Raw genomic sequence first — 25,369 nt, 5'->3', positions numbered from 1 at the left:
AGCAAAAGACACAATATGGATTCTCTTGCAAATAATTAAAAGAACTATATTCCTATGAATGATGAGGTACTGTTTGAAGAAAAAAATCTGCAGTCATTTTAGTGAATTCCAGGAACATGCCATTTACATTATCACTAACTCCAAATCTAGCTTCTCTTGAGTTCAACTGAGCAGTGGTTCAGTTTGATTTATTAAAACGGAAAAAATCAGTAATGAAAACCATAATAAAGTAAAGCAGTACAGTAAGATAAAGGAGCTCTTTAGGACAAACAAAGGTGCCCCTTCCGGGGGAGATTCTGGAATGTAAATCCATACTAAGGGGATGTCATTATACAGCTGTGCTGAACAGATGAGACTTGAAGCAAAAGCAAAGTGGAGCCGATGCAGAGCCATAGCTTCCAACAGGTTTCAGATGAGCACAAGGTCGTAAAGCATGGTGATTCAAGGGGTGAGTTATACTATACCCACGTCCTGACACTAACCATCAATGGTATGCACTTGTCAGATGGGAAAAAAGTCCAATTTAAAAGAGAAGGAATCAAGACAACAGCAAATACTTGGAGGGATGTTCTCTCAGGGAGATGCATAAGGAACCTAGTGATACAGACTTGCTCCAAGAGAGATCAGCATCTCAAGACACGCATGGGGAATTTTGTCCTAATCAACCTGATTTCCTAATTAACTTTCAACCCATTAATTGATAACTGAGGATCCATTGAATTCCCTTAGAAAATAAATGCCAGAGATACCACTAAGCATACATAAACACATGATTTTAACACAGTGATAAATCATGAGGAGTAATTGTATGACACCTATATAAATATCAAGCAGACTAGACTACTATATGGAGAAATTTCGAAAAATTTTCAGTAATTGTCATTAAAAAGAAATGGACATATGATAATTGTATAAAAAATTTATAATAAATACAATATATATAAAAATCTAATTTATGGAAACACAATAAAGCATATATGTATATACACAAAGTATATATATATGTATATATTTATACATACATAAATACATATACACAGTTATAAAGGTATGTGTACATCTACCAGGAGAATTTAATGTGTGAATTTTATGACAGCTCAATCTATGAGAAGGATCAATTATTTAAAAAACATTGCTAACAAAAAATGTCTGTAATCCATCTTTAAAAAATACATTGAATACTTGGTTTGCATCATACTAAGTGAGGTAACCCAGTCTCAAAAGATCAATCATGGTATGCACTCACTATTAAGTGGATATTAACCTAGAAAACTGGAATACCCAAAACATAATTCACACATCAAATGAGGTACAAGAAGAACAGAGGAGTGGCCCCTTGTTCTTGAAAGACTCAGGAATGCAGTATAGGGCAAAACCAGAACAGGGAAGTGGGAAGTGGTAGGTGGGAGAACAGGGGGAGGGAAGGGGGCTTATGGAACTTTCGGGGAGTGGGGGACTAGAAAAGGGGAAATCATTTGAAATGTAAATAAAAAATATATCGAATTAAAAAAATTTCAGATAGATTAAGAATTTTAAAAATCAAAACAGACACCAAATAATCTGTATAATTATTTCCCACCAGCAAATATACTAAAATATGTAAGGTATATTAAATATTAGATACATAAAATAAAATATTTGTGTTCAGAAATACAAGTAGGCTTATATTATTTGCAGTCTAAATACTTAACTGATATTAAAATGTTATTAATTTAATATATTAAAATATTACATTGTAATATTTTATTTAGCAACTTTGAGAATTTTAGTCTCCAATCTCCTATTATAAAATGTACTAAAACTAAATTTAAGTCTTATAATTTGAGTTAGTTTTTTGATGTTATTGGCAGTGGCCATCACTACTAGGGTATGACTGATACATTATGCTGTATGCCAGATAACATAGAATTGTCTTTTTTGCACCTGTTAGAGATTACTCACTAAGATAGCATTCTTGAAAGATATTTACAAAAATGTATCATATTTTGGTAATGTTTAGTTTATTTTTGATTACACACATCTTAGTGTTTCTGTATTCCTTACACACCTGTAATTGTAGAGGATTTCAGGAGCTAGAAATGTTACTGGCTGTTGTTAACCTCCTAACTTTGATGGAAGGACCAAAACTCCAGACTTTTCCAAGAGCTGTTCATTTTATTAATTGCTTGGCCTTGAATATCTCTGGTAACAACAAATTTCATAAAATGCAGTTGTGTGTATGTAAATCCAGTCCTAATCTTATAAAGACATTTTTGATGTTTGTTTCATATTTTTTGACTGCCCAAATCACCCAGATTTTTCATCAGTTACATGCACTCTTGGTAAGTTAAAATCTGGCTTTTGACTGTCATAAAGACACAAAAGTCTAGTAATTTTTTCTGTTTATTTTCATTAGGTATTTTCTTTATTTACATTTCAAATGTTATCTTCTTTCCTGGTTTCCTCTCCACTAACCACTCCCTCTCCCCCTGCTCACCAACCTACCCACTCCTACTTCCTTATCCTGGCATTCCCCTACCCACTCCTACTTCCTTATCCTGGCATTCCCCTATACAGGGGCATTGAGCCTTCTCAGGATCAAGGGCCTCTCCTCTCCTTGATGTCCAAAGGGAGCAGATGGAGCCATGGGTCCCTCCATGTGTACTCTTTGACTGGCAGATACCAAACCCATGAAAATGTCCATTGATTCAGCAACGGATAGAGTTATTCTGCCTCTTGCATCTCCCAATGTACTTCTGAAGAGAAGGTGTGGGTGATGGATACGACATGACCACAATTTAGAAACTTCTTATTTGCAAAAGAACATATGCTGCCATTAAGACTCCTGAGATTTTCCTGAAAGTCTTCATCTTTCATCAGTGAGCTCGAGAGGGTATTTTCCTCAACTCCTGTGGATGCTTTCTCTGTAGGCCAAAATGCTAAGTATTGTTTTACTGGGAGGCTTTATTTGGTGACATTTTCAGTGTTTCCCCTTGTAGTTATCTATCTTCCAGGTTGTCACCAGGTGACTACTAGACAACAACCTTACTGAGGCGTCAAGAATCTGAAATGATCTTGGAGATGAAATGCATGAGGTTTAGGAGAGTCTTTTAATGTCTACGCTTAGGTCACTCCTGAGCTGCATCATTTACTTTTTAGTTTTTTGGTCAACCTGAAAGTTTAAGTTACTTTTCTTTTTTTTTATTATTCGATATATCATAGATGAAGTAGCCATAAATAGTGTCTTAAATATATTTGTCAATATTTAAATCTCTAATTTGCTCAACTACTGCTTAACAAATAAAGCAACACATATAGAGCTTAGAATAGCTCCAAACTCTCTCTCTCTCTCTCTCTCTCTCTCTCTCTCTCTCTCTCTCTCTCTCTCTCTCACACACACACACACACACACACACACAAATACACACACACACACACACACACACACACATACTAGCTGATACACTCACATTCCCAGAAACCAAACTATGAATATAGCTAACTAAGCCTTCTCTTGTAGGTAAAAGTAAAATCTGAATAAAATTATTTCTTTAGTCAGAACCTTCTGTGACATTTCTTTGCCCAGCATGGGAGTTCCTGCTTCAGGCTAGACTCTAAAGAGCCACAGCTTGTCTCTAAGATAGCCTACAGATTCTTTTAGTTAATTATCTTCAGTGGTTAGGAAAGAGATATTCTCTCACTTTGTGGAATTAATTTTACAGATTTCTTCTTAGCTTCTTTCAACAGCTACTTAAACCTGAAACTAAACCTCATTAAATACTTACTGAGTTCTAGAAAACAGACTTTTCTTTTGCCTTTTGTTCATGTTCTGTTTAAGGAATACAAACTTGAATGGGATTCAAATATATAGATTTTGTTTGACGACTCTATATATTTTCTTCTTAGACAGTTTGTAAGGATTATTTGGCTGAAAGCACTATACAAAACTTAACGAGAGCCTGGATGTTACATGTAAAACCTTCTTACACATGAACAGGTTTGCAAAAGAGAAAGACAGACAGGGGGTGGTAGGGAAGGAGGGAGGCAAGAAGGGAGGAAGAGGGAGAGAGAGAGAGGGAAGGAAGGAGGGAGAGATATGGAGAACAAGAGAGATGGGTAGGGAGAACGAACATATATGCTTAGTGGACGAATGTTTCATTAAACTACATTTAATAGAAAACACACATAAAATCAAAGCGCATGGGAGGTTGCTTATAGGTATAAAGGCTCAGTGTTTGAAAGTATGAATGTCCCTCTTTAACTGCCATACCCCAAAAGAAGCCCAGCACCACAGCGAAATTTGGTACTCTTGGCAAGTTGTTTGTGTTTTGAATGATTTCTTTGACTTCTAAATATGTAAGATTTTATTCTAAGTGTGATTTCATGAAAATAATTCCATTTGTTGCATTCTTAATTCCTTCTTTATTTGTATCTTGATTATATTGTAACATTCTTATCCTTGTATTTTTCAGAATAATTGTTCATTTTCCAGTTTCTCCCCCCGAAATCCATCTATGTTTTCCATCCATCCAGCACTTTCTGTGAGTCAAGCTCATTTTATATATCCAGAATGAATGCCAGCAGCTACCAGCCTCCCCTCTACACAGCAAGGCCATCGTGAATTGCTTATATATCTGAGACCTAACTCATCTGTACGTGGATTGTCCTCTCCACAATTTTGGTTTCTCTAATTGACATATGTTATCTAATATAGATTAATGAAGCAACATAGGAGTATTAATAAAAGACTGTGCATGAGAGGGTCCTTTCAAAATCACACTGAAGGGCAGAATTCCTTACCTTCTGTTATCTAGTTTGATATCAATTTTTAAAAATATATGCAGTATTATCTTTCTTCTTGTTCATATACATTTATGGTCAAAGTCTCTCAGAATATAATAAAGTCTTTAAAGAATCTATTGGCCTTGTTTTTTATAGCAGCATACATTTGTTTATTTATTTGTTTGTTTGTTTGTTTGTTTTTATTTTGAAATTAGCAATGAGGATGTATACAGCATTTCGTAGGTAGGGAGAAATGTCCATCTTTATATAGTTAGCATTAAGTAAGTCTTCACTAATTATTTATGTGATTTAATACTTGCTTATAAGTAGACAGAATGTAATAGTGATGAATACATGGGTAGATGTTTTGCAAGGAGTGTTAGAAGGAAACATGACACTAGGCTAGTAACACAGGAAACTGTCAAGAAAGATATATGGCTTTGCTGGTCATGCTATAAATAACCACCAGGTGCCACTCAGAGCTGGTGACAGCCTCATTCTGAATGACAGTCATTGATCGGTTGCACGACTAAGATGCAACCTTCTGGGCCACTGCAGAGGAGAAAAGGTGATGTTTCACATTTAAGCTTTGAATAATAAGGTCATGGTCACATTAAATGAATTTCTCTGGTACACACATGAAACATACACAGATTAATACAACAAATTAGATAGATGGTTACAAAGAAAAGGTTAGTAGGTCAAACTAAGGGTAATCCTGGAACTCAGTCTTCTGAATGCTTTATTAATGAAGTGAAAATTCTGCCTCATTAAAAAATAGTAGAAGAATTTGTTCTCACCACTTCTTCAATGACCCTAACTGCAACTTAGACTAATATATATATATATATATATATATATATATTCTTCATAAGATAATAATTCACAGGTATTCATATATCTGTTTATAAATCTTAAGAAGATTTTTGTATTTATAATGTAGAGGGAAAATCTAGTTAAGCTTTAACATAATGTGATAAATATATTATTTTTTACTCTATTTATTAGGCATAATAACCTTCACTAGGTCTCATCTGAATCTCATTTTTTAAGACTTAAAAGAACTTCCAGGGATTAAACTACCAACCAAGGAGTACACATGTAGGGACCCATGGCTCCAGTCACATGTGTAGCAGAAGATGGCTTTGTAGGGCATCAGTGGGAGGAGAGGTCCTTGGTCCTGGGAAGGCTCGATGCCCCAGTGTAGGGGAATTCTAGGGTGGGGAAGCAGCAGTGGGTGGGTGGGTGGGTGGCAGAACACCATCAAAGAATCAGAGGAAGAGGGAAAGGTTTAAGGGGCTTTTGGGGTGGGGGGTATAGGAAAGGGATAACATTTGAAATGTAAATAAAGAAAATATCTAATCAAATTAAGAAAAAATAAAAATAAAATAAAATAATTGTATGTTAACTAACCACTGAAATAAAAAATAATAATAAATGAAAACTTATTAATGACACATTCTGTCTGCAGTAATAGATATTCCACAACAGATCTAGAATAGTAAAGACTAATATCAACAAAGCTAATTACTTCATGAATTTCATACATAAAAGTGTGTTTATGTCCAAGGTGGTAGACCTTTATAAACACCCAAGCATAAGGGCATGTTTGTAAATTAACTTGTGAATTAACTTTCAAGATACTTAGAGATTCCATAACATGAAATATTAGAAGTAGACAACATTTACACGGGCAACTAACATCCAAGCATAACAAATCATGAATGCGAATGTAAAGGTGATTAATTTTTCTTTGTAAATAAAGAGATTGAAATAACTGTCTAAAATTTACAATCAGATAAAAATGTAAATATCCTTATTTTCACAATAAGAAATGTAAAACCATGTCTATGTGGTGAGATGTATGGTTGCACCCATTTGACTACATGTCTATACATTATCAGTTTATCTGTCTATCTATCATCTCTATCATCTATCATCTATCAATCAATCTATCTGTCTATCTATCTATCATCTCTCTCTCTTTTTCTGTGTGTCTACCTGTCTTTATTCTTACTCTTCTACATCTGTCAACGACTGTAGCATAAGTAAAAATTTATAAGGATGTTAGCATTTAAGGAAGTTGCATTTAAAAAAAATATAGTAAGTAATGTTTTAAATTTTATGATGTCTGGAATGTGGGGTATTTTACATTTCACTGAAGAACTGATCTGATTTCATCCAAACGCCCATCATAGAAAAATTAACTAATGAATATATCAGCATAAATTATGGTACATCCAGAGAGACTTATAGTTAATCAAAAGAAAAACCTTTTTTTCAAATGAAGACTTCCTAGAGGTACAGTAGAAATGATAATTACAATCATTAGTGTATGTATGTGCATGGTCTATATGCAACAGAGTAATTATGACACTAGACTTATTAGGAAGTTAAGAACATATTTATGATAGAGTTTTAGTCCTTTTTCAATAACAAGCATTTCAGGGGAGTGAATCCAGCTTCCTGGGTTTACATAGCAAGAGTCATCACATTTGTCTCAGAAACAATGCATTTCTGTATTGCACCTAGCAAAACTTAACATCATAGGAAAAAGAGTTGAAATACTGTAAGATAAAAAGAATGGGTTGGGCTGTGCAATTCTATCTTGTAGAAAGAATACACATCCTAGTCTTTCCAACTCTCAGTAGCTAATAATAGTCGCAAGAATGTGATCATTAATATCCTGTTTTCCTCCAGGGAAATGGTAGATGAGGTCTCATTCAATATTTGTGATTTATATGAAGGCAATATCTGGAGGTATGTAAAGAAATGTTTTCTGCAGTTGTATAGCTATAGGTGAGCTACCCATAGTCCAGGCTCCTGCAACTATTCCATGATTCATTCTCTGGTAAGAAGCTAAACTGAAAGCACTGAGACACAAGACAAAGTAAAACTAAACAAAAGAAATAAACATGTAAGTAGAAAGATGTTTGGCTCTGAAGAGCAGAGAATTGGTGGTGACATGAAGACAAGTGTGGAGTAAAGAGGGTGTCTCAGTCAGGGTTCGTATTGCTGTATAAATCATGACCAAAAAGCACGTTGGGGAGGAAAGGGTTAATTCAGATTACACATCCATCCTGCTGCACATCACTAAAGGAAGTCAGGACTGGAACTCAAGCAGGTCAGGAAGCAGGAGCTGATACAGAGGCCATGGAAGGATGATTCTTACTGGCCTGCTTCCCCTGCCTTGCTTGGCCTCTTCTCTTATAGAAGCCAAGACCATCAGCCTAGGGATGGCACCACCCACAAGGGGCCCTTCCCTTTTGATCATTAATTTCCCCGGGGAAAGTTACTCCTCTACTCCCTGACTCAACTTCCTGTTTTAGAAATCAACATTGATGCCCCATAGCTAGATCTCATGGAGGCACTTTCCCAACTGAAGCTCCTTCTCTGTGATAACTACAGCCTGTGTTAAGTTGACACAAAAAACAAGCCAGTACAGAGGGTAAGTGCAGTAAAATGTTATATAGTTTAGACATATCAATATTTTCATCAATATAGTTAATAAGGAATTAAGCAATCATTACATATGTTTACTTCCTGTTTTTAAAATATCTTTTTAAAAAGGGTTTATGCTACTTTAAATCTGTTTTATGAATATGGGTTTAGGTGTGCATCTATATGTGATTAAGTGCTTATGTGTATAAGTGTCTGCATAGTCCAGATATGTCTGAATCAACTGGAACAAATACAATCTCTAACCATATGAAGAGATGCTCAAAATAACTAAAAATTTGAATACAAGATTTAGGGGTGGGGAGACTATAAGAAAGGAAAATAAAAAAAGTAAAGAAAGATTTAAATGTATACTGAAATTCAATTTTTATAGACATCAAATATAGGTTATACTATGTAGAGAATTGTTATATTATTCTCTTTAAATAACGGAAACCGTAATTTAAAAAGTAAAATAAAGTTACAAAATCAGTTGGCAAACAAGGACAGCTGGTATTTCACTGATGGTGCTCTGATTTCTAGTCTTACTTCGGTCCTGCGAAACTGTTTTTTAAAAATAATCCAGCTACATTACAGGAAAGCATTGAGACCCTGGCATATGGAGAAATCCTATGGAGACATGATACTTGCCTGCTTAAAGATAGTCCTCTATGTTAAAGCACTGGGGCCTCCTAAGTACTTTCCCCTGTCACACTGTGGTCAGTAGCAGTTCCCTCTTCCAGCCTGACGCTAATTGAGAGAACAGAGTCTTACTCAGGTGATGACTGTGGTAATGTGCTTTGAAAATAGACATTCTATCCACATGTTCTTTCTGAAAACATCCCTGACTCATTGGCAGTCAGTGAGAGAGACCTTCCTTTTTGAAATGGTCCATTCTAAAAAGATAGAGCTGATTACTTTGATGTTGGAGGAGAATGACCTGGCCACCCTTCCCCACTCTGTGGAGCCATTCCATGCCTCAGCATCAAAACTTGTGACACACTGAGTTCCGTCATTGGATTGGTGCCCTGGTAGAGGAATTTTCGCTTGTGATTAAGGAGACAGAATGTAAAATCAGATTGATGATGTCCAAGTATGCATCTGACCCATGTTGAAATTTCCCTGGGGGAAGTTACTCATCCACTGCCCGACTCAACTTCCTCTTCTAGAAATCAAAGATGATGATGCTCAACTGCTTGCAACCACTGAAGAGATTACATGGTTTATTTGCTAAAATGGTTTAAAATTACCCCTGACCAATATAATGTTAAATGTTCTTCTTCCTTTTGTTGGAACACTCAAATAGCACCGTGAAATACAGTGATGATTTCATTTACTCCTCCAATAAAATTTGTTTTTAAATTAGTTACTTAAGCCGAACACAAATCCAAATCATCAGTCTTCATGTGGTATCAACTAAAACTAAGTAAAGTTTGTTTTATTCAAACTATTTTAGACTATGTCTACTATCGCTATAAAGAATACTCTGCATTTGTTATTTCGTTTTCTCCTTTTCATTTCTAACTCCTCAGAGACCCTAGAATATTTTTAAGCTAATTATTTTGTGGATAATTTTTTGGTACTACTGTATTTATTTTCACATCCTGTTTCATATATCAAGTCGTCAGGACAGTTAATTACTTCAAGAGTGGCAAGCATTTGTAAGCTCTCAAGCGCTGTGCATTTTAAAACACTAATGGTGGAATAAACAAATACTATCTCTATCAGTTACCTAGCACAAATATGTTTCTTGTGATACTCGATGTGGGATTATGCACATTAGTTATGAAGCCAGCAGCTTGGATCACAATGTCAATGATTCCTCAGTGAGCAACAATTATATCCTTGTACCAACAATTAAGTATTTGTCCTGTATTTAATAGTGAACATGGCCTCATATCACAAGCAATTAAGTTCTTAATAGTACAATTAGTAGCAAGACCAAACGCAAGCCAAGAAAGATGGTTTTCAAATCCCCAAGGCTGTTTGATATTTTTTATGTAGGATTTCCTTTGAAGTTGCTTATATCCAGTGATTTGCCTGAAAATTTTGGTTGTCAATTGCATACCTCAACATAATTCAAACATATCCTTTACCATTGATTTTTTTCTTTTCTCTTGACACATAAAAGTGGCAAATTGGCCTTTCGTTTCAAGAATTTCATATTTTATTTTTTATATATTAGTTATATTCTTTATTTAGATTTCAAATGTTGTCCCAATTCACTTTTTTCTGCTTATTGACAGTAGTTATATTAAAACCAGGGGGAAGTCTGACAATAGTAGCATTCATAAATCAGCCACATTCCACATGATATTTTCTCTATTTTACACATTCCTACTCAGTTTGTATAATTGGATATAATTTTTAATTAAATGTCTCACTTGCCCAAAACTCAGTCAATACATCATAACTGATGCTTAAACATTATCCTCCTCTTTATTCCCAAATTAATATCAGATGGAAGAATGTGTTAGCAAATATATCTCAAAAGTTACATAGTATTAGTGAAATAAGTTGAGGACAGAAGGAATCAGGAGACATGTCTACCCTTAATGAAAATAAGAATGGTAACAACCCAGGCCCTTGAGTGGTAAGCAGGTGTCCTTTAAATAGGAGCAGTTTGTTCCCATTTGTTTACAATAACTAAGAAAGGCACAGAGTAGTAATATCTATTCAGAACAATACATTTATCACTATGACTATGCCCAAAAAAAGAAATGTGTGTGTGTGTTCCTGTGTATATGTTAGTGTGTGCATGCATGTGTGCGTGTGTGTGTGTGTGTGTGTGTGTGTGTGTGTATGTGTGTGTGTGTGTATGTATGTGTGCATGGGCGTGTGTGCACAAGTACACAGATGATGCAGTGGTTGATGTTCATTTCCCCCAACCTCTCTCAGTGAACCACAAAATCACCAATTCTGCTAGCTTCATTGGTCACCAAGATTCAGGTATCCTAGCATCTCCCCATCCCTTGACATAGTATCGAAGATTATGTGTCAATGTACCTAAATTTTATGACCACAATATACATAAAGAGAAATAAAACTAAGTGTTAGTGCTTTATTTCCTAAAATGTAGACAAAGACAGCACCCAAATAGCAAAAAAAAAAAAAAAAAAAAAAAAAAAAAAAAAAAAAAAAAGCTGTCTTCTTGACTTTACGAAAACAACTTCTTTCAGTTAAGCCATGGGTTTGACTCTTACATTCCAAAAGTTGTTTTCGATCAACAAAATCCCAATATAAGAACAGAGCAATTTTTGGACTTCTGCATCAAGGATGCCATTCTCAAATGTCACATGGCAAGAGTTCACTTAAAGTACAACAAACGGAATTATGTGTTGAAGGAACATTTTCCTTCCCATTGCTGTTTACTTTCATTCTGATGGATATGTCAGACCCAAATGCCTACAACCAAATAAGAAGGAAGAAGACAAAATAGAAGCTTATAGATTAGGGGAGCTCAAAACATTTTATGCTATTAAATTTTTGAGTACTTCTTATAATTAAAATAGCATTACTACAGATACAAATGCAAAACAGTAATTCGGGTTAGGAGCCAAGGAAAAATATGTCTAAATGATTTATTTTTATCTATTCTTTCCATTTTTTAACTAATCCTTAAATCAGATTTCACTCTTTTAATTAAAAAATAACCTGATTTTGAAATATTAATATGTGCATGTGCTTGTATATTAATAATGTTGAACAAATACAATACACATACGTTAGCCTTATGAAATGAATTAAAAGATCAATATGAGAAAGACAAAGTGAGCCTTCTGGCTTTAGTTGACTAGCCTTTAGTTGAACACCATTTAGCTAGATAGAAATTTTGTTACTCAAATTGATGGTGATGAAGCTGTGGAGGTGGAATTGCTGAAAGTATGTCCATAGAAAATTTCAGAAGAATGTGTAAATCACATAACACTTTGGACTATGTGTCAAATGGATAATATTTTCCATATTATTCCATTTTTCTTTTGAGATTTACTGGGTGTAGAGTACCATGGGAAATGTTTAATATAGTGGCAAACGAAGTTCTGTGCATTTGTGGCTGAAGGGAAGGCACTGCAGTGAAGAGCACTGTTTGCCCTGCCCGAGGATCAATGTTTGAATTCTACCACCCACATGACAGTGTACAACTATCTGTACATCTAAGGGACACCATTTCCTAGATATTGTGGGTGCCAGGCACACATGTTTTACATACACACTCGTATAAGCAAAACACTTATCTGCACAAAATGAATAGATAAATAATATAATAATGGAGCTTTGATTCAGAAATATGACATCCTCTTTGAATTATATTAGTGTGTGTAAGATTAATATATGTGACATAAAAGATTAATTATATTGTTAAAGCTATTATCATTATTAATTTTAATTTCTGGATAATACTCAGTGATATCTATTATGTGAGATAGTAAGCTCACTAAACGTTTTCCACACAAATGAAATAGAATTAGCATGGCAAAATGATTTGTGCATACCTGTTTTTTGCAGAAACAATCTTAGTAAAACTCACTTAGGAATATATGATAAGAAATTAACTTAGGTATATATTCAGGAATAAATGTATAAAATGTAACCTCTAATTATAAAGTGGTTGTGTTCAGTCATAAACTCTTGTCCTTTCATCTAAATGAATGGAATTAAAAATAAAGATATCCTGTATTTTATGGTTAAACTCTACATACTACGCATGTCCTTTTGAGACTGGATTGCCTCACTCAGGATGATAGTCTCAAGTTCCATCCATTTGCCTGCAAATTGATGATGCCTTGGTTTTTCATAGTTGAATAGTATTCCATTGTGTAGAAGACCCACCCCCCAACACACACACACACTTTTAAATATATTATTCAGTTGAGGGACATCTGGGTTATTTCCAGTTTCTGACTATTATGAATAAAGCTGCTCTGAATATAGTTAAACAAATACCCTTGTGGGTTGGTGGATCATCTTTAGGGTACATGTCCAGGAGTGGTATAGATGGGTCTTGAGGTAGAACTATTCCCAATTCTGAAAAAATGCCAAATTGATTTCTAAAGTGGTTGTACAAGTTTACACTCCTGCGGCAATGGAGGAGTGTTCCCCTTGCCCCACATCCTCACCAGCATGTGCTGTCACTTACATTTTTAATCTTGGCCATTCTGATGGGTGTAAGATGGAATCTCAGAGTTATTTTGATTTGCACTTCCCTAATGACTAAGGACTTTGAACATGTCTTTAAGTGATTCTAGGCCATTTGAGATTCTGCTGTGGACATACAGGATGCCCATGCTACACTCCACAGACCCAAGAAGTCTGCACAGGAAGGAGAGCACAGCAAGGATGCTTATGTCTCCCTTGGAAGGAGGAATGGAATGGTTATGAAAGGCAGATGGAGGGAGGGAACTGGATGGGAGAGTGGATGGGGAGGTGGGTGGGAACGTTTAGGCTTGAGTATGGCTATGAGCAGGGAGCACATGGCCAGATGACCATGAGAATGAATAGAAATCTGAAATTCCCAGGATGTGGGAGGTAGGGAGTATTTCCAGGAGAAGACTGAGGACTGGGATAAGGGATGTGAAATGCCAAGGACTTCACAGAAGAGCTGGATGGTTGCTGATTTCTGAAGGCTGTTGCATCCTACCTAAGGAGTTTGCTAAGCAACTCACCCATTAGATTCATCAAACTTCATATACAGGTCACTGAAAACTGAAGGAATTGCTACAAGAGGCAAAGAACAAAATATTTGACTTAGTACACCTGGTTGATCAGGTAATCTCCCACTGTCACACGTGCCTCGCTGTGATCCCGTCAGGCTCCATTCAAAGAGCCTCTCCAGGAACCAGAATCAGGGATCAGTGGCCAAAGGCTAATTCAAAAATTTGCCATATAAACTATGTACATGTATGCATATATGTGCAAATATGGCTATATACATATAGACTATACAGAAATAAAACCAGGAACATATGGATATAAATATTATTTTTCAGATAATTCAATCTCTAGCCCAGGTTCTGGGGGCCAATTGGAATTACACTGTGCACAGACACCCCAGATTTCAGGACAAAAAGACAGGATGAATCCAACCCTGAAAGACACCTTGACCAAATTTACTCTTGAAACTGGCAACGACTGGTCCCTATTACCTTGTTCCTTATATAAGGCTAGGAATATTCTCTATGTTGTAGGTTGCATCTCCTTTAGATCCTATCTGGGAGGTCACTTCTATGCTTCCTAATCTCTGGTCTTGTGTCTTAGCTGAATATGACCAGTGTACATGTTAAGTATAAAATCCTTGGAATCTCTCCATAGGGTCCAGAAGCAACTCTTGCCTGAGGACTTCCATGTTTATGAACTTGCTCTTTGTCTTAAAACCGCATTGATTTGAACTAGGTGATGGAGTCTGCCTAGTAGTGGACAGTGTCCCTCATATATGGTTAGGATCTCCTGTATCAACAGAATCCACAAGGGATAATTTAATCTAGACAATCTGTCAACTGAAAGCCCATGCTCAGCTGACTTGATGCAGTGTCAGGTGAAACACAAAAAGTACTAGGACACTTGGTATTGAGGTTTTCTTAAATGCTTCTCAGTTTTTCATTTTTCTCTATGTCTATAGCCTATGGTTCAATTTCTATTATTCTAGTATCACCAGTTCTAATAGAAGAGGGCTATGCACTGCAGGACAGGGCCAATTCTTGCTCTGCTTGTTGTTTCCACTGATTGCTTATTCATACTGCACTAAAAATCGCAAGAAATATTTACCACAGCTCACATCTATAACACAAATATTCAAGTTTCTAAAACCACTTGCTTGCATTTTACTGTCTCTATCAGCTGAATTAACTGATTCCTGGTACCTTTCCTATAGGAGAAGAATCATCACACTCCAGCATAACGCAATGCCAAAAAAATTCAACTACCTGGAAGCACAAATTGTAATGTAAAAATGAACTATTTTAATTTTTTAAAAATAAGTTTCACTTAAATGGCTAGTCCCCTTGAAATAAATGGTGTTCTGAAGTAACAAACCTGGGTCATTTACTTGTCAAGGTTCCCCCTGCCTTCCTAGAAGGCATTTCACCCATGACTAGGAAATTCATGAGTACTGATATTTTACACCACATCTTCATCGGGGATGAAGCCATCTTCCATTCTGTTTCATCATGCTGTGAATCATCATTAGACCTTTTGCTGACTCTCAAATGTCAAATATTCTCTCGTGTCATAAGGAATTCATTAAACAGCATTAGGGAAAAGAACAGAGTGATTTTGAGCTAATTTTTCTTTCTATTATGAGCTTTATTTTTGGCCTCCTAATCCATTTCCCTCCAGCAGCACTGAACGATGTCTTCCTTTTCTAAATGGTTCCATCATGATTGCAGGTGATAGGCTTAAGCAAAATCTACATATTATTAAAACATCTTTTCTCAATACTGGTTTAGATCTCATAAGAGCAAGTTACCAATCGCTTAGTAAACTAAACACTTGAAAATATCAAGCAGATCTAAAGGGAGTTATATGTGTCCAAAAGTACTAGGAGTCATACTGATTAAATAATAAATGCATTAAGTTCCCCATCTGTGAGCATATTTACTTCTGAATAACTATTCAAGCACATTTTCTTTATTTATACTGCAGCATCTTGTTACCTGGAAAAGATGGATGCCCTGCCAGGCAAGGGTACATTGTTTGACAAAGGAATATACTCTGATAGCAAAAATGACATAGATTTAAAGAAAGAACTCATTAAAAGGATCAGAGATTCCATCCTGTAAATGGTGTGCTCAGCATCACATAACATTGTGCGTCAAACACGTGGCTTCTCTGCAATGTTGCTTCTTTTCTTTCTCTGCTACTTTTTATGGTGACTGCTACTCAACACATGACCCTGAGATCATCACACATATGCAATGTGACAAAATTTCTCTAAATATTACTTTAAAAATGGTAACAAAGTAAGGCATGAGTTATACACAGACAGCCTTTATTATTTGAATAGCAATTTATTTCACATTAATGTCCATTTTTAATTTGGCATTTTTTTTGTAGTGGTTTAAGGTTTCTGAAATAGTGACAAGAAAATTTTAAATTATGCTCTCAGTTCACATACCTTTATTCTATTAGGGCTGTTCAACAAAACTGTTGGCTTACAAAAATTAAGACTTATCTTTGATGCTCAAAATATTTCTACTAATATATTCATATGAATGTCTTACTCTCCTTATAGCCAGTAAACTATATACATAAAGACTAAGAAATTAATGTCCTCAGGTAAGCAATCATTTTTATCAAAGCACTAAAACAACTTTTTTCAGAATTTTAATGGTAGGTGAGTAATACAAAATTAAACACTTATGCAGAAAATACAGAGGGCTAAATAGAAGTTCATAGACAGAAAAATATGTAGAAATATTGTAATATTATATATGTAATATTACACATATATGTAATATATATGTATATATGTAATTTTATAAAATAAATTTTAATAAGTCTATATATGGACTTGCATATAACCTTCTAATTAATCTTCATGTATATGTGGTTATTATATTGTCTCTCATAATTTCAAAAGTGATCTAATATTCATTACATTTTCAGGATAAATTCCCTTACCTGAGCAAGTACTATAATAGCAATACTAATTTTTAAGTCATAAATCAGTCTTGGATAGTAAAGAAGCATTTAAGAAAAGTTTCAAATCTTCTTGAACAATTTATTTCTGTCCTTTTATTTGTTTGTTTGTTTATTTATTCACTTTACATCCAGTAGTAACCCCCTCCTCCTAGTACGCTTTTTTATAAGTCTCTCCCCCATTATGTTTTCCCTTCTTCTCAGAGAGGATAGAGATCCCCCTGGGTGTTCCTGTACCCTGGCACATCAAATCTCTGGAGGACTAGGTGCATTCTCTCCTACTGTGCTGAGACAAGGCATCCCAGTTAGGGGAACAGATTCCACACACAGGCAACAGCTTTAGTGACAGCCCCTGCTCCAGTTTCTTGGGGACCCACCTATAGACTCAGCAGCACATCTACTACATAAGTGCGGGGGCCTGGGGCGTAGTCCTGGTCTAGCTTGAAGGACTATTTGATTGGTTGCAACTTTATTTTTGTATTACAATCTGCATGTTATGAAACACACTAGTACGTCTCTTCTATAGTATTACTGAATGATGTTGTACATATTTTTAAATTAATATGTTCTTTTTCTGCTTTTAAGGACAAAATATACTCATTATAATTTTATGAAAACAAATGGGGAAGGATAGATTGTACTTTTTAAAATCATGTTTCTATTCATTGTTGGACAATTTCAAATATGTTTAAAATGAATCCTGATCATATAGAATGCCATTATAATGAGCTACAACAATATATTTGGGGGAATATTAGCAAGTAAATTAATTTCCTTAAGTTCTGTCAATCTCGTCTTAAAAAGGATGGGAAGGATGGTGACCCATCTTTATTATAGGACTCAAGGATAATAATGTATGATATTTTGTCTATCACTCTGTTAGGGATCAATATTTTCAATACCTAGTTAGTGTCAGCTTCTACTACCTTTTATAAAAGTTGGAAGAAGTTTTAGCTTCTTAGCACAGATTAAATGACAAATCGAGCTTTGATCCTAACTACACATGTATGTTCATTTTAAATCACCTTCCTTCCCTCCCGCCACCCAGCTTGACTACCCCTCAGAAGCTTAGTGTCACCATTGCTGCTGCTGCCCAAATGTAGACTCTGTCTTTTCTGCCCTTTTAAACTGAATTTATATAGTTACTGTCCAGTTTTGTCTTTTCTGATACAGATGAACATCCTCATCTCAGAAAATCTGTAACCAATCTCTCTTCCTACACAAACTTGTTAACTTGATATTGTATTAAGTTCTCTTACATTTCAATATCCTTTGATATGTTCAAGCATCTTAATTGGTTATATCCCATAATATAATATATTAAATTATTTTTAGCTTCTGGCTTCAAATACATATCTCACTGACCCTTGAGAGCGTTTGTGTTGCTTATTCAGGTGAAGTGCTGATAACCAATGAGTCTAAGCAAATGCTCAGAAGAAGCTCAGGAAAGATGCTTCAGTCTGTCCAGAGAAATCAGAAAGAAAATGGTTGTAGTCTCAAACCAATATGGTTCTACTGGGTTTATTGTGTACTAGTAAATTTACATCAGTAGGACTTTCCACACATACTTTCTAAGTAGAGAATGTCAACATTTCACCTACACAGTCAAGAACTATTATTAGACATCATAATGAGTACTCAACAAAAGTGTCGGAAAGATTTTAAAAAAGAGCAAGAATTATTCCCATAGTATCTAAGACTGGGGAATTCTTAGACAACACACTGTAAAAATCCATGCACTTTATGTACTTTTGAAAGTTTTCTTCCCAATGATGGCTTGCAATAGCTGATAATTTTTTCAGCACAAATCAAAACATTTGATTAGAACAAGCATAAGACCTCAAAACTCTTTTCTGGATTTTTGTTTTGAACTAGAGTTCCTTCAAATCCCCCATATTTTTCCATGTGAAATTTCATGCATCCCATGTTTTGAGATACACAGATTGTAGCTAACACTGTTCTAACTCTCTAGAGCACACTTTCACTTTTCTTAGCCTGACAAAATCCCACTCACAGTTCAAATCCTATTTCTATTTTTCTCCCTCCCTCTTGACAGACATTCCTCAAAGGAGTGGAGTAATCTGTAATTTCATATAGCCGTTAGACATATGCAGAGTTGCTTTCCCAGCAATGATCTTACAGTAAGCCTTTGCAACGGTTTACTTTTCTGTCTAGATTATGCATTCCTCGAGGGTAGACTTTACACTCCATTGTACTCTCCAGCCAGAGCAAATGGATCGCCAGTGTAAACCTTTGTTAGGTGAGCAAATAATGTCTAGAAGGTTCTTTGCAAGGGGGCAGGGATTCCAGTTTTCCTGTTGTTTATGGTGGGCCTGTAAGCTTGCTTGTATTGGACATTAAATTATGACACAAAACAATCTTAGAAAATCTGTCATGACAAAACTTTCTTAATTCCAAAAATCTAGAGATTACTGCTATTTCTCACTTTTTCCTCCCACCCTCTAAGATCAACCTAAGAACTGTTCAGTTTTAGGTTCTCTATGCACAGTAAAGCCTGTCAGAAATGAGAAACTGCTTATGGATCATAAGGAAGATCAATTCATAAACATCATTAACAGCAAAGATCAGACCTTTATAGTCATTACACTGTAACTCAGTAAGTAAAGACAGCATACAAGCCAAGGTCCAATTTGTGGTCACTGATCAGGTTATAGGCCAAGCTGTTCTAATGGACAGAGAGCACGTCTGCTAAAATCCCAAGTCTAACTTGATGGCGCCACACAATGAAAAGGCATAATAAATGCTTAATGATGATAAGATACCTCCTGAGGCATTTGGAGCTATTCGACTTTAAAATAAAAATGTGAAATAGTTCTAGAGTCTAACATTAAAAGCGTGTTCAGTAAAACCATCTTTACTTTAATAAATAATAGCCGAAAGGAAGAAATACTTTTTTCAATATCTTTAAATGTCTGTGCCTTGCGTTCAAACACCATATTAAATGCATTGAAAATACTTTGTTGTGTAGGAAAACCTGGAAGGCTGTAACAAATGACGGACATGTCCTCATTCTTAGGCATTGCCTATAGCTAGAGACTTGCATAGTTTTATTGTTATGATGGTATTGATTGTTAAGTCAACAGAAAGCCATCACAAGGGATTGCAAATCTCTAGACCAATACTCTGTTCTGTAACATTAAAATGTCATTACTGAATCACCAACTTTTCCCCCTGCTGTAATATTATTCTCTGTTGATTGCCTGCCTGAGCTGAAATTTGAAACTGTCACCCTCAGACTTGCAAAAGTGATTCAACTTCACTTATAAGGAAAGTAAAATTAAATATTCATTCACGGGCTGCATTTCAAGTTCAAACTGTCTGAAACTCCTTAAGGCAAAATGTATTTAAGTTGAAACACATTTTTTTCTTCATTTTTATGCAGCAAAAATTCAGAATGAATATCTTGGGTAAAAAAAATGAAATATTTTATTTTGAACTTGAGATTGGGTGGGGTGTTTGCTTTCTGGCATTTTGTTCTTTAACTATTTCCAGCCAGCTGTATTTCTTTCTGATGTCAGGAAATAGGTTTGCATATGTATGCAGTTGACATTTATTGTTTCATTGTTCTGGGTTTGTGCTATGTTCTATCATTAATCAACTTGCAAAATCACACAGGTTTCCAATGAAAGCGTAGTTGTCCTCATGTCTGATATGGTGATAGAAGATTCCCAACTGATAATGTCATATGAATCTTCCCCTACATTATTGCCTATCTGTGCTCACATAAAAGCTTCTTAACTTCGCTGCTTTAGTCTCTTCCTAAGATGCATCTAAGGATGAAAATAAGTACTGTATATAGAGCTGATAATCTTTCAAATTGGTACTTCCTACTATTTGTATTAAATAAAAAATGGCTTAAAAACTTTGACATGTTAAAATTTGGAAGCAGACCTTTAGTAACTAGGGGCTAAGATGGGGAGAAAGAGGAATGCTGCTTAGTGAATATGAAATTCCAGTTTGAAATGACAGTGTAAGGTATCAAAGCGATGCTGGCTGTACAGCATTGCTAAAACATCATATGTCAGTAAATTCATTGTTTCCAAAATTTTAATTTTAATTTTAAAAATTATGTTAACTCTTTGCCTTACAAAAGTTGCCCCTTCCTGGTCCCCACTCTTTGAGTTCTTCACCCCATACTCCCTTTCCCCTACCCCAGATATGGTGATACCCCAGTTGTCCACATCCACTAGCATCCCTCTTTCTTTCTTTTTTTTTTATTTTCTATATTCTTTGTTTACATTTCATATGCTTTCCCCTTCTCCGGTTTGCCCCTCCCCATATGTCCCATAAGCCCTCTTCTCTCCACCCATTCCCCAATCACCCCCTCCCATTTCTCTGTCCTGGTAATCCTCTACAATGCTGGATCAAGCCTTTCCAGGACCAGGGCCCTCTCCTTCCTTCTTCATGTGAATCATTTGATATGCTAATTGTGTCTGGCATATTCAAAGCTTCTGGGCTAATTAATATCCACTTATCAGTGATTGCATTCCATGTGTATTCTTTTGTGATTGGGTTCTCTTTCAAGGGGCATCAAGTTTCTTCAGAATTAAGCTCATCTTTTCCCACTGTGGCCACATAAGGCTGTCCTTTGCTACATATGTGCTGTGACCCTACAGCAGCCCATGTCTGCTCCTTGTTTGTTTTATTAGAGAGCTTTGAGGGTTCTGGGCTAGTTGACATTGTTGTTGTTCTTCCTTTGGGGTTTCCATTCCCCTAGGCTCCTTCAGTTCTTCCCCTAGCTCTTCTATATGGGTCCCCGACTTCAGTCCAATGGTTGGGTGTAAGTATCAGCATTTGTCTCAGTCAGTAGCTGGTGGACCTTCTCACAGGACAGCCATTACAGGCTCCTGTGTACAAGCACAATATGGCATCAATAATAGTTTCTGGGCTTGCTGTGCAGCTATGGGATGGATTTCAAATGGTGCTTGTCTAACTGGTGGTCTGCATGTAGAAGAATGCAAATTGATCCATTCTTATTTCCCTGTACATGACTCAAATCCAAGTGGATCAAGGACCTTCACTTAAAACCATATACACTAATTCTAATAGAAGAGAAAATGGGAAATAGCCTCAAACACATTAGCACAGAGGAAAATTTCTTTACTTTTATATTAAACAAAAATTACTTCACAATATGTGATGTTGAACCTGGAAAATGGCTCAATGGTGAAAAACATTGTTTTCAAGTCTGATGACTAGAATTCAATTATCAGAACCCACTGGTAAAATGAGAGAAAAGCTCACAAGGTGTTCTCTGACCTGAGAACACACACCAACCTTCCCCAACACATAACACTTAATAAATGAAATTTTGAAAATCACACAATTTAAACAATGTATGATAACACAGTAAAGGTGTAAATAGTTTAGTTTCTGTGCTATTCAGTTGAAGGCATGAGATTAAAAAAAAATAAAGAAGAGTCTGAAGACGGAAGAATGTCAAAGCAAAGTGATTCTTATAGCCAGCTAATCAACTTTTATCTATCAGCATGTCTGTCTTTAAATGTGGCTTCTGGATATCCCAAGGAGTTTCACAGAAATGCCCAAACCAAATAAATTAACTCAGAGGCACCCATCATGTTAGGCTAAAGGGTGTCACTGTATTCATTACTGCTCTCTTAAACAGTATGGTAAGACAGTAACAGATGTATCAACATTCAAATTATGTTTAAAAAGTATATTTCTCTACACAGTAGAGAATCTTAAAGCTGCTTCCCCCCACCCCCTGCGAGAAACTCCAGAGGAAGTTAATAGGATACACATGTTATGGGGAGTGAAATATTCTCATCTAAAACTTTCTTATCATTCTGTGCAAACTCGTGATCATGAGGAAAACATATTGGAACAATATGTGGATTAAATAGAATAGGGAATATAATGTGTTTTTAATTATGTTTGGTATATAATAAATACTTTTAAATGTACCTAAGATAATGATTGTTACAGCATACTGGGTACAGAATATGTTGTAAATTACAACAGTGCTGTGATTGCTAAATATCTGCCAGCTGGCCTCTAGGGTGACTAAACTTTATGACATTTTCTTATCTCCCTTACTTAGAAGTTTTATTTCTGAAAACTTGATATTATGCATTAATTTTCTGCCTTTTATGAACCTGTATACATTTCATTTTACTCATGCAATAACCTGGAAACCATCTCTAAAATGCAAACATTAGAGGAAATAGTATCTACCTATCATCCACTCTCTTAGAAGAGTCAATTTTTGTGCAATTAAATGACCTAATTTGAAAATTACTCACAAATATTGAATATATGAATAGCAACAAGATTCAGTCATACTGTTGGTCTGCCTCCTTTTAGCTACACCCCCATCCTTTCATTAGCTTGCACTATCCCTAAAATGCCCTTTACTATTTGTTTCTTCATTTAATCTGCCACATTAGTGCTATCGTATTCAACTGTCATCTATGTCTGATTTTGTCCAGGGCAATCTCTTCTTTGACTATTCACATAAAGTACTTTAAATTTGTCTCTAAGTTTTAATTTCACATGAAAATTAAAAAAGAATGTGAAATATACCAGACTCCAGGACTACTTTTGTGAATACAGACCATGAGTATATTGTAGATTCAATTTCAATGCCATAAATAAGTATTTAAGTTAGCAAGGGACAATCGAATGGATTTCCAAATGTTTGGACACATTTTTTAAATATAATCCTCCTAAGAATTTCTGATGTCCCTTCTATTCTTCCAGAGAACAGCTTAGCACACAATTTTTGAAAAGTGTTGTCAAGGAGGTATCTAGGGAGCTTATAATAAGTGGACTCAGATTCCTTGCTAAGTTATAAGCTACAAATGCATGCTATAATTATTGTATTTGTAAAATTGTTTTCATTTTTGCTTAGTTTGCTGAAAGTTCAACATTTGAGAGCATCTTATTTGTAAAACAAATCAAATACCTTGCATAAGAGAGTGGCAGTTCTTAATTTGGTGAGTTAGTTTTCGTTAATTGTACAGTTTTTATTTGAAACACATTTTTATTATATTTTTGTACATATAGTTACTACATTTTGATATTTTAAATTATAAAACATAGACATGAATGGATCTTTAGGTGATCTGAGCTGAATTTAACATCCAGGTATAATCTAAAGCTATGATATTTGTTGAGGCAATCCTATCTCTGTTCATTGTTGATAACTACTCAGTCCCTAAATATCCAGGGTAAATGATGTCACGGTAATTGAAAGTACAGTGCCCTTTAATATTCCCCAACACTACAGCATTGAATATCTAGCAATACCACTCCTTGTAATTTAGCTAAAATATTCCCCACCATGCCACAGGGGCTCATGTTCACGATCTTCACCGACTATGTTTATAGTGACCTTGTTTATGATAGCCAGAAGCTGGAAACAACCCAAATGTCCCACGACAGAAGAATGGATTCAGAAAATGTGGTTCATTTACAAAATGGAAAGGTGAGTTTAATATGAATTTAAGAATGAGGACATCCTGAATTTTGCAGGCAAGTGGATATAACTAGAAAACGATCCTGAGTGAAGTAACTCAGGACATGCATTGTATATACTCACTAATAAGTGAATATTAGGCAAAAAAAAAAAGTACTGAAAACCCATGTTACACCACAGAACTCTAAAAGGTCAACAAGCTGAAGGGCCCAAGTGGGGAATCCCTCAGTCCCACTTGGGATGGAGAAGAAAGAATTCACAAGGGGGGAGGGAGGGGCCTAGGAGAGAAAGGGGATGGAGGGTGGGGCAGAGAGGGGAACATGATCAGGTCTTGGGTGGGGGGAAAGAACTGAAATCCCTGAGGGCCAGCAGAAAGAATGGAAACATGCAACCTCGGGAGGTACGAGGTTGGGAGGACCCTCCAGAATGTATCAGAGACCTGGGAGGGGAGAGACTCTTAGGACTCAAAGGGAAAGATCTTAGATGAAATGCCTGACAGGAGGGAGAGGAAACTTATAGAGCACACCTCCAGCAGGAAGACGGGCATCAAATGAGGGAGGGGGCATTCCATATTCACAAATCTGACCCATAAATGTTCACGTCTGAAAGAATTACAGGGATGGAAATGGAGAGGAGCCTGAGAAAAACAAGGTCCAGCAACAGGTCCAAAGTGGGGTCCAGCTCAAGGGATCAAACACTATTACTGAGTCAATGGAGCACGCACAAAAAGGGAACTAGCATGACTGCCCTCAGAAAGACCAAACAAGCAGCTGAAAGAATGAGATGCAGATATTTGCACCCAACCAATGGACAGAAGCTGCTGACCCCTGGGATTGAAAGGCTGAAAGAAGCTGAGGAAGAGAGATGATATGTAGGAGGACCAGCAGTCTCAATTAACCTGAACCCCTGAGATCTCTCAAAGACTGGATCGCAAACCGGGCAGCATACACCAGATGATATGAGGCCCCCAACACACATACAGTAGAGGACAGCTGATTGCGAGTTTAGTCAGTGAAGATGCACCTAACCCTCAAGAGACTTGAGGCCCCAGGGAATTTAGAGGTCTGGGGGGTGGGG

At 36.0% G+C, this 25,369-nt stretch overlaps 1 protein-coding gene across 2 annotated transcripts in view; it reads right to left on the bottom strand.

Moving 5' to 3' along the window:
* The window catches only part of Pcdh9 (protocadherin 9), an 881,596-nt gene that overhangs the window by 192,309 nt on the left and 663,918 nt on the right, over window positions 1–25,369 (bottom strand). The gene's annotated exons all lie outside the window — the stretch shown is intronic.

This window comes from Apodemus sylvaticus, chromosome 8 (genome assembly GCF_947179515.1).
Source record: "Apodemus sylvaticus chromosome 8, mApoSyl1.1, whole genome shotgun sequence".
In the NCBI taxonomy this organism is placed as follows: Eukaryota; Metazoa; Chordata; class Mammalia; order Rodentia; family Muridae; genus Apodemus; species Apodemus sylvaticus.
The sequence above is the reverse complement of the archived record's forward strand: the minus strand, read 5'-3'. Positions and strand labels throughout refer to the sequence as shown.